This window comes from Tupaia chinensis, unplaced genomic scaffold, assembly GCF_000334495.1.
Source record: "Tupaia chinensis unplaced genomic scaffold, TupChi_1.0 Scaffold000622_1, whole genome shotgun sequence".
Taxonomy (NCBI): Eukaryota; Metazoa; Chordata; class Mammalia; order Scandentia; family Tupaiidae; genus Tupaia; species Tupaia belangeri.
In genome coordinates, this window is record NW_006160142.1 from 5,666,462 (window position 1) to 5,677,582 (window position 11,121).

Consider the following 11,121-nt stretch of genomic DNA (forward strand, 5'->3'; position numbering starts at 1 on the left):
TCATAATAACACCTGTCTTATAGGAAATACGAAGACTAAAAGAAACCGTATAGCAGTTTTCAGTAGATATTGTTAGTATCGTTAATGACAAAGATTTACATGACATTGCAAAGGCACCAAGTGGTATGGGAGTAGAACTGTTTTTTAAACTATTTTTTGCAAACACATTTCTGCTCTGAATGTATATATTGACATCACCAGTCTTGTGGCAAGACAGGCCAAGATAATTTTCCTAATTGCAGGCTTCACTGACACATTTTGTGCCAGAACCAAAGGAGAGTAGGTGTTATTTCAAATCTGTGAATCATCACCACACACTCATGCACAGCATATTTCTTATAGATCTAAAAGAGTTGAGCTCTAACCAAAATAATGGAGACATTATTTTAGAATGCAGAAATATGCCCATATAAAGGCAATTTGTTCTTGAAAATACTTACTTTTCTGCGTGGGCTTGTTGAGTCACTTTATTTGCCATACAGTTATTGAGTGCAATATTCCCAACCAAAGAAGGTACAAATCAAAAATACCATCAGGCCCATTTTGCTAGAACTACATAGTAATTATCATCTTGCCATGAATAAATTGATCGTATTATATTAAAATACAGTTTGGGCTAAGTTAGGAATAAAATGTGGAGGTAAAACCAATTGTAAGCACTTTCTTTCATTTTGACTGAATACTTCTATTAGTTCCTTGCTTATTACTATAATTAAAAGTAGTCTTTGGCAGTGCATGTCCTTTTAAAATCTTTCTGAAGTTGCCAACCAATTTTTAAAATATGAAATAGATTTTTTTTAAAAGTTCGAATATATTAAATATGTCACGACCATTTTACCGAGTGGAATTACCTCAGCTACCATACTGTGATAAGAAACTCTTCCTCCCGGCCTGGAAACTCAAGTGGCGGTCAGAACGGAAGCAGTGCGAGTGGGTGCAGCAGAAGGAAGTATGGCTGCCAAAGTGTTTGGCTCCAGTAGGATCGGCCTGGCCTTAGCTGCTGTGGGCGACGTGGTGAACTCTGTCTTAAACAATGCAGATGCTGGGCACAGAGCCGACATCTTTGACCGATGGAGTACAGGACATTGTAGTCGGGAAGGGGCTCCCTTTCTCATGCTCTGGGTGCAGAAACCAATTACCTTTGACTGCCGCTCTTGGCCACATAACGTGCCAGTCATCACTGGTAGTGAAGATTTACAGAATGTCAACACCACGCTGCGCATCCTCTTCCGGCAAGTGGCCACCCGCTCCCTCGCACCTTCACCAGCCTTGGCAGGACTATGAACGAGCAAGTGCTGCGGCCCATCACTACCGCAAGTTCGTGGAGGCTTGCTTTGATGTCGAAGAACTCATCGCCCAGACGGAGCTGGTCTCTAGACAGATGAGCCATGACCTTAGGAGCGAGCAGCAACCACTGGGCTCCTCCCACTTGACGCATGTGGCCTTCAGGAAGCCTTCACAGAAGCAGTGGAAGCTGAACAGGTGGGTTCGCAGGAAGAAAAAGCAGGAAATGGAGAGGGCCAGATTCCAGTGGAGAGGGCCCAACAAAAGCAGAAGGCAGTCATCTCTGCGGAGGGCAATTCCAAGACAGCCAAGCTCATCTCCAACTCGTGGCCAGGGCGGGAGACTGTCTCAGTGAGCTGCGCAAGCTGGAGGCCGCAGAGGACATTGTGGACCAGCTCCGGCCCGCTCGGAACATCACCTCCCTTTCGGCGATGCAGTGGGTGCCCCTCCAGCTGCCGCCTGGCCAATGCCGCTTCTGGCCTGTGGGTCACAGCCATGATGGTTCCTGATACAACTTCCTTCCGCCCCATCCCAGAAATCACTGAAATTCCATGATTAACTTAAAGTGAAGGAAATAAAAGTAAATCTGGAAGAAAACTCTTCAATGCCTAGGGAGACAAAGTTACCCCTGTAATGTGGGAGTTAAATTCTTTCCCCCAACTGAAGCTGGGTTCAAGATTGCATGGAAGGAAGGTGAAATTGGTCTTCTAAGTCTCTCAAAACATTTTAACCTTGGCCTTCACTCCATCACTTGTCATTAGAAATATTAAGTTGTCAGGAAAGTCATGATGTTTTATTCTATGCAAAAATGCATCATGATTTTCCAGACAACCCAATAATTCAATAAATGCTGTATTAAGGATTTAAAGATTATCTTCTTTAATTTTATATCTTGCCTTTTTGTATGTGTGGTAAAAACCTACATGACATAAAATTTACCATTCCAACCATTTTTGAAACGTGCTGTTTGGTAGCATTGAGTACATGTCAGACCTTGCATTTTTTTAGGGGCATTCTGTGCCTGAATCTGCAGAGCTGTTGCCAAAGCTTTGTCCATAATTATGTTAGACACTGACAGAAGGAAGTGACAGACTGGACTGCAAAATTCCCAGGGGGTGCACCTTTAGGGATTATGAGAGAGTATACAGGCAAGGGTGGGTGTGCCCCAGGCCAAACAAGATGGGACAAGGACAGAGATTTTCTGAGATTCCCATGTATCAATCTCTGTTCTGAGATAGGTTAGAAAGAATAAACTGAGTAGTTCCACTCCTGATCCTTTGTGAATCTTCCCCACAAACTGTTAAGATTGTCTCACCTGCCTAAGATAGAGGCAGTAATTATCTTGCCTTTATCAATCGTTCCTTTTTCTTTCCTGTAATTTTATAATTTCCTTCTTTTTATTTTTAATTTTTTAAATTTTTTATAATTTGCCAGACTGCATGTGCTCAACAGAGAGAGAGAGGGAGACAGAGAGGGGAAGAATAGTGAAAAAGCATCGCCCATGGGGAACGGTCACATCACTATCCCTTCTCTTCCATCTCTCCCTCCTTTGTGTTTCTCAAGCTCCTGGGTCCAGGGCTCAAACTGTGTGATTGACCACTTGGGAGCCAGACACTTTAACCACCAGGTTACAAGCTGGCCCCTTTCTATTGGCTTTCTATATACATATAAATATGCTAAGTGTCTCCCATTTTTTTTAACTTTATGTATGTATTTCAACCTGACCAAAGAGGGACAGAGAGAGAGAGAACAAGTCACCAGATCTAGGACTTGAACTATGGTCGGCCACGTGGGAATCCAGTGCCACTAACCACCATGCCACCAACCACTGTGCCACCAGCTGGCCCAGTGTCTCCCATCTTAATAAAACAAATCAGACCAATCAACTGACCAAATAAAACCCTTTCTTGTCAAAATCCCCTGTTTTATTTATTTTTTAAAGAGAGGTTTTTGCCAATAGGGCACTTCCACTCACCAGAGAGACAGAGAGAAAGCAAGAAATCACACACACACCAGGAGGATGGCCAGGATACAATCCCTTCTCCTCCATTCTCCTCTCAGGATCTTGGGCATACATTCACACACACCTGGTATAAGTTTAAGCCACTGGGTCTGGTACTAGAACCGTGGTTGACTACGTGGGAGTCCAGTGACATAACCATCATGCTATCTGCTGGACCCAAGAAAATCCTCTGCTTTTAACACAAACACGGTCAGAAGAGGCAGAGGAGGTGGAGTTGGAGATGCTGGGGTGGTTGGTAGCTAGCTGCTTTGTGCTCGTGGGGTTTGTTCAACTGGTGCCTCGTCTCTCCCTGGAGAAGAAGGCAGGCTTCGATGTCGAGAGGGAACCACTGCTGTAGTTCGAGCTTGAAGTCTCCAGGACTTCTCTCAAATTTGTGTACTGAGGATATTGATGTTGGCCTCAGCTCCTAGGCTAAACTCAGCAGATCTGCCCATGAAAACTTAAGCATTGAGACAAAGGAAGGGATGTGTCAGAAAGCAGCTCCTGTTACCCTGGGCTTGGCAGCCAGGAAGAGGACAGGTGGTGGAAATCCTGCAATCTGAAAAGCAGACTGAAAGGTGACAAGCTGAAGATGGGTGGTGAGAGAGGTATAACACTCCACCCTCTCAGTCTAGAAATGTAGGAACCAACAACAGCTTAATAGACAGAAGACCAAGGATTAGAATTCCCAGATGAAGATTGTTCATAAGAAAAGAGAAAGAGGACGTAGTTACAATTCATCTGCAGCTGCATGGCAGGCCATGAGACATGGGGGAGGGGGGGACAAAAACTTGCCAAATAATCAAAATCGGAACTCTGGTTATCCAGCCCCAGTTTACTTTTTCAGTCTCAAGCTTATCAGAACTATGTAGGGGCCAAATTTAGTGAGCTACCACCACCACGCATTCTCCCCAAACCACCAAGTCACTGGGTTCCTGTTTCCTGTAGTCCTTCAGAGAAGGATATAATGACATTTCAACTTACAACCTTACTTAAAGTACAGGTATGAAGATTGAGTCCTAATGTTTAAATTTACGTTCACTGAGAGTTGTCAATTGGTCTGAAACAGATTCGCTAGTTTTATCTGTGTAAAAACGCTCCTCATGTAAACAGATTTCACTTTATCTCATGTGTCTTGTGCACTGTGATGTAATGGAATATCAGTGCAATGTAAAATAACCTAACTGTACTCGATAGTAAGTGTTCTCAATTAGCTTTTCAGTGAATCTGCTTTAGTTTAGATTTGGGGAATGGTAAAAGAATCAGCTTTTTTCGTTCCTTGTGAAAAAAAAATTGTAACTAAGATGATCACTCATGGATTAGATTTACTGGTTGAAAATTAGTGAATCAGATACGCAGCTAGTTAAGACAAGGATTGAGAATAATTGAATATTTAAGTTTAATGGCCTAGAAACACCCAAACCAGTAATAATAAGCCAACAATCTGATGCACTACCAAAAGGAAATGTGAATTTCTTTTAATGAATAGTATCTTTTTAGTAAACTCTACAATGGTGAATGTGGCAACAGCACTTGGGGCTTTAGAATGAAGCTAGTATACCCCAGTGGCCCCTGTATTTGCCAACAACTGCACCAAAACCCTGTTTTATAGTGTTTGGAAGTCGCTCTGACTTGAAATAACGTTTGTATCGCCACTGCACAAGCTAGTTTGACCGTGATCTGGCTTCATTGTCATCTCTGCAAAACTTGTTTAAGGTGGGGAGTTGTATAATGTAAAAGTTTTAAGTACCTAGGGAAAAAAAGAGCCATGTAAATAACATGTAATAAACTTATAGCATATATAAAAAATTTAAATACATATAGACACAGATACATACACATATATGTATCTATACATATTAACAGATCATATATACATATATGTATTTTTAAAATTCTTTTTAATGTAGAGTTTTTTCTTTCAAAGCTGTATAAACATGGGCATGATTGAAAATATCAAATTATTTTCCAAGGCTCTGACAAAAAACAGTAGTCTATGACTCTCTATTGATTCTTATTCCCCAGAAGCAACCACTTTCCATTCTTTTAACTGATGTTTTTTTTAAAGTCATCTCATCTCAGAATAACATGCCAGCTCAAATTTTTCCAGTTTCTGCTGTAGGGCACATGTGCTTGTTGGAGATAAACAGAGAGGAAAAGTGAGAAATCACCTAGTGTGCACATGTGCTCTACCACGGATCTAAAAATAAGTAGGAAAGATTGGCTCCTATGTTCCTCTTGTTTTCTGAGCATTCCATTTTCCCTAGCGCTATATTTATTTTTCTCTAAGCTTATCGTGTGTTTTCTGTACCTCAGCCCTAGAATCAGCCCTTCTTCAAGAAGTGCTAGTTTCTTTTATTGAAGAGGAGCTTTTAGAAACCACAATTGGAGTTGGGACCAGCAGTTAGCGTAATGGCTATGTTGCTGAACTCCCATGTAGCTGACCGCAGTTCGAGTCCCGGACCCGGTGGCTTAAACTCATGCTGGGCATGTGTGTGTGTGCCCAAGATCCCGAGAGGAGAATGAAGAAGAAGGAATTGCGGTGTGACCATTCCCCCGGGAGGTGGTTTCTTGCTTTCTGTCTCTCTGTCTCTCTTTCTGGTGAGCGCACACATCCTATCAAAAAACCAAAAAAAAAAAAAAAAAAAAGAAAGAAAGAAAGAAAGAAACAAACAAACAAACAAACAAACCAAGATTGGAGCACAAAGATGCTTTTTGCTACTTGGTAGACATTGCTTCTAGGCCTTCTCAGTGTATATACTTAAGAAATAGATGCATGTATAGACACATATCAATGGTTATTTTTCTACCTACCCACCCATTACCTACATCTCTCTGTGTTAGACTAAATAAAAATTCATACTGAACTCTAACCTACTACTACAGTATTTATTCTAGTCTTCCCCCCTATTTACTTATAACATTTTCCTCAGAAAATCCTCGGTTCTGTTATATATTATCTATTTATTTATTTTTGAGAGGTTTTTGCTATAGGGCGCATGCCCTCACCAGACAGAGAGAGACAGAGAGACAGAAAGCAAGAAATCACCCCCCCCCGGGGGGATGGCCACACCGCAATCCCTTCTCCTCCATTCTCCCCTTGGGATCCTGGGCACACACGCACATGCACCTGGTGTGAGTTTAAGCCACAGGCCCGCGATTCAAACTGTGGTCGACTACATGGGAGTCCAGCAACATAGCCATTACGCTAACTGCTGGTCCCTTTATTATTTATCATTTCCTTAAATCTAGTATAGATACAAAGTTCTCAAAAAAAAAAAAAAAAAAAAAGAGCCAGAGAGCATATGTGTTCCCCAGAGAGAGAGACAGAGCAAGAAGGAGAGGAAGAAAACACCTTCCAAAGGCGTGACCATACTGAAATTCCTTCATCTGTTTCTCCATCCTTTTGGGATTTTTGGGCATGTGTGCATGGGCATACACACAGCATGTTTTTCAAGCTGTCAGGTCTGGGATTTAAACTGCATAGTTGGCCATGTAGGATTCGACACTTTTTTTTTTTTAGAGGTTTTTGCTACAGGGTGTATGTGCTCGCCAGAGAGACAGAGAGAAACAGAGAGACAGAAAGCAAGAAATCACCCCCCAGGAGGGTTGGCCACGCTGCAATTCCTTCTCCTCCATTCTCATCTCGGGATCTTGGGCACGCATGCACACACGCCTGGCATGAGTTTAAGCCACCAGGTCCAGGATTCCAACTGCGGTCGACTACATGGGAGTCCAGCAACATAGCTATTATGCCAACTGCTGGTACTGGGATTTGACACTCTTAACCCCTAGACCATGGGGCTGGCCCACTCTTTCATGTAATCCATTTTATCTTTAGCTTTATGGTTTCCAGTCAAGATACCATTTTCCAGGACCAGCAGTTTGCGTAATGGCTATGTCGCTGAACTCCCATGTAGTTGACCTCGGTTTGAGTCCTGGACTTGGTGGCTTAAACTCACGCCGGGCACGTGTGCGTGCATGCCCAAGATCCCGAGAGGAGAATGGAGGAGAAGGGATTGCGGTGTGGCCATCCCCCCTGGGGGGGGATTTCTCGCTTTCTGTCTCTCTGTCTTTCTGGCGAGTGCATGCGCCCTATAGCAAAAGCCTCTCTAAAAAAAAAAAAAAAAAAAAAAGATATCATTTTCCAGAGTTACCTTAGGTCAGCTCCTTCCCCACTCATTTCAGTAAAGTTATGTAGTAATTTGTAAAACAGAATAATTTCTCAGAGTCTAGATACCATCTCGAATCCTTTAACATACTAGTTGATTTTTTAAAAAATTTTCATATGGGAACCAGCAGTTAGCCTAATGGCTATGTCGCTGAACTCCCACGTAGTCGACCGCGGTTTGCGTCCCGGACCCGGTGTCTTAAAACTCACGCCAGGCACGTGTTCGTGCGTGCCGAAGATCCCGAGAGGAGAGTGGAGAAGGGATTGCGGCGTGACCAACCCCCCTGGGGGGTGATTTCTCGCTTTCTGTCTCTATGTCTCTCTCTGTCTGTCTGGCGAGCACACGTGCCCTATAGCGAAAAAAAACCTCTCCAAAAAAAAAAAATTTTGCATATACCATTAATTCTTTCTGATGTACAGTTCCCTGGGTTTTGAGAAATGTATAGAGTCATGTCTATACCTCCCTGAGGCCATATAGAACAATTGCATTATCAAATCTGCTATTAGAATGTCTCATTCAATTTTCTAAAAAAACGTTTTACCAGAAGGTGTTTGTCCTCACCAAAGAGAGACAGACAGAGAGAAAGGGGAAAAGGGAAAGGAGCCCCCCAGTGTGGCATAGTCATGCTACAATGCCTTCTCCTCTGTTTTTCCACCTATTAGGATTCTGGTCAGGCATTAACACACATGTTTTTCAAGCCACTAGGCCAGGACTCAAACTGTATTTTGGCCATGTGGGATATGGCTCCCTTAACTACCCAGTTATGGGGCTGGTTATGGGACTGGCCCTCTAACCTAATTCAACTTTTGATTGTGCTTAGCAAATTCTTTAAAGTAACCGTGTGATGCTATGTTGTCACCCAAGGCTCAGAATGATGTGTCACCCTCCACAGAGGCAGGAGAGATTTCTGGGATCTTCTACTATAAATAGCCAGAGGAGCTGGGTTAGAAGTTCAGAGTCTTCGAGTAGTTGATAGAGGCAAGTGGCATATGGAGAGACCGGATAGATTTTAAGGGACAAGAGACAGAGTTGTATGGAGAGCTTCTACCAGAAGGAAAATTTGCCAGCTATCAATTTATTGCCTCTCTGTCACTTTATTGACTGATCTGTTAAAATGCATCTGGGCCCCTGAAATATTTCTTCTTTTGCCAGCTGGCACTGTTTTGTAAGTAGAGAGCGCTGCAGAGAAACATTAGAGGAAAGAGGTGTTTTCCTTCCTGGTCCTGAAGCTTATTAGCCAGACTTCTGAAGAGCATGCTTTCTTCCTCACTGCTGGCCCAAGTACTAGGTGCCTGTAGGGGGTAGCTTATTTTTTGGTGGGGGAGAGACGACCAAGGATGTTTATTCAGATTTGATCACTTGATACAGCCATGTGTGCAAAAATATGTATTTTGAAGTCAGAAAAATAATAATCAGGATGATTTGACCTCCTTTCCTTTCTTTGGCAATCTTCCCAACTGGCCTCCTTCCTTAATGCTTCCTTTGAAATCTTGGAGTATGGGGGACAGAGATCATTTCTTGGCAGCTTCTACCTTGACTGCCAAATTTGTCTCCTGAGCAGCCAGGAACTCCACTTGCTCCCTCTGGAAGGCTGCCAGTTCTCCTGAATGGAGGTCCTTCACTACACAAATGTCCAGGGAACAGGCAAAGCCAATGACAGAATGGACAACAGAGGGCAGGGTTACATCTTGAAGGGCAAAGGTGTCATCCTGAGCTTTGACATGGGCGATCTTACATACATGCTTCAAGGTCACCAGGCCTGCTGCCTCCTTCCCTGTCTGCTGAGCACACTTCTCAATCCCCAGCAGCTACCATCAGGAAGTAGGAAATATTGGATCTTGATTGCAAATGTCCTGTCAGGCTTTAAACAAATCTTGGTGGGCAGAGGAATGCCTGGGGCGGGGAATTCTTTTTTTTTTTTTTTTTTTTTTTTTTTTTTTTTAGAGAGAGAGGTTTTTTGTTATAGGGAGTGTGTGCTCACTGGAGAGAGAGAGAGAGAGAGAGGGAGAGACAGACAGAAAGTGAGACTTCACCTCCTAGGGGTGATGGCCACACCGCAGTCCTTTTTCCTCCATTCTGCTCTTGGGGTTTTAGGCACACATGCACACTTGTCCAGCGTAACTTTTAAGCCACCGGATCTGGGACTCGAATCTTGGTTGACTACATGGGAGTCCAGCAATGTAACTGTTACACCACCTGCTGGTCCCAGGAATACCCTCTTTGATGTCCTTTTTCTTCTCATTGAACTCCTTGCAGAACTGGTTAATGGAAATACCTCACTGACCCGAGATGGGACCTAGTGGAGGCCAGAACTGGCCTGCCTCCACGCATCACCCACTGGCTTCCTGTTTCCTGAGGTCCTGAGTGACCTGGCTTAGCTTCAACATGACATGAGGATCCTGGCCTTATATCATCTCAGGTAAGCAACAAAAGCTAGGTTATAGCTTTTTCTATGTGCCTTCTTCAGCTGTTAAACAGTAACAGTGTGGCTGGGAGCCTCAGATACCACTGCTTGTACCCTAATCCAGGCTGTTACTCTGGGTGGTATTCAGGGCCTCCATGGGGCTGGCTGTCCAGTGAACTGGATGCTCAGCCCACATCCACTGGCTCAGAACTGCCTGGCCCAAGCCATACTCATGTGCCCTATATTTCCTCAGTAGTCCTTTCTAGCTCCTGGTACCAGCAACACCTACATTGGTAATCCAGCATCCTCTGTTCAGCCAGTCATCAGCTTCAACATCACCTGGGTCTAGAGAGTTGTTTCCATGGCTTTTCTGATATGGACTCTGTATTCCAGCTTTGCAGCTGCAGTGGCTCCCTGACTCTCTCTGTAGCCTCCCTCTATATGTCTGACCTGCCCACAAGTTCTGGCTCACCTGTGCCACACAGGGTTATTTCTGCTTTTCTGGCAACTCTGGGCCATGCTGGGCTGGGCAACTTAGAAACTTCTCCAACTTGGGACCAGCAGTTGGCGTAATGGCTCTGTCACTGGACTCCCATGTAGTCTACAGTGGTTCAAGTCCCAGACCTGGTGACTTAAACTCACGCTGGGTGTGAGGAGAATGGAGGAGAAGGAATTGCAGTGTGACCATCCCCCATGAGGGGTGATTTCTTGCTTTCTGTCTGTCTCTCTCTGTTTTTCTGGCAAGCACTCATGCCCTGTAGCAAAAACCTCTCAAAAAAATTAATAAATAAAAATAATTAAATAACTAGAAACTTCTCCAACCATCAAGTGGGCTGTGACATCTTCTTCAATAAGCTCCTCACCCCTCCTGCAAGCTTGTCTTTTTGGGTACTTTCTTTCAGATTTATAGCGCCATTTAGAGCTCTCATTCCATCTTTATGGTTACTCTCCTAATATTCATAGCTCTGTAATATTTATTTATTTTATTTTTTAATGAGAGAAAGAAAGGTATTTTTGACAGGCTCTCACCATGTCATAATTCTCCTGCCATGGCCTCCTAGTTAGCTAGGATTACAGGCATCTGTTATGACACCCAGCCTGTTTGGGTTTGTCTAGGAACTGAAGCCAGGCTTCCCATGTGGCCCCAGCCTTGCACAGAAGCATCCTAGTGCTTGCACCACAGCTGTGGACTCAGTCATTCTTTATATGAAGTGTTCTTTATTTAAATTAATCCTTGTGAAGTAGATAGGAAAAAGTAT

General features: G+C 43.5%; 1 protein-coding gene and 3 pseudogenes across 1 annotated transcript in view; 3 read left to right on the top strand and 1 right to left on the bottom strand.

Moving 5' to 3' along the window:
• The first annotated feature begins 844 nt into the window (after positions 1–844).
• Positions 845–1,793, top strand: LOC102482029 (prohibitin pseudogene; annotated as a pseudogene).
• Positions 1,794–1,966: 173 nt separating this feature from the next.
• LOC102482446 (proline-rich nuclear receptor coactivator 2-like) lies at positions 1,967–4,295 on the top strand (annotated as a pseudogene).
• A 4,674-nt stretch (positions 4,296–8,969) lies between these two features.
• On the bottom strand, positions 8,970–9,845 carry LOC102496474 (39S ribosomal protein L11, mitochondrial-like; annotated as a pseudogene).
• Positions 9,741–11,121, top strand: part of ACYP2 (acylphosphatase 2) — a 250,513-nt gene continuing 249,132 nt past the window's right edge. The window contains exon 1 of the mRNA XM_027775969.1: positions 9,741–9,877. The gene's annotated coding sequence lies outside the window, so the exon portion shown is untranslated. The remainder of the gene's footprint in view (positions 9,878–11,121) is intronic.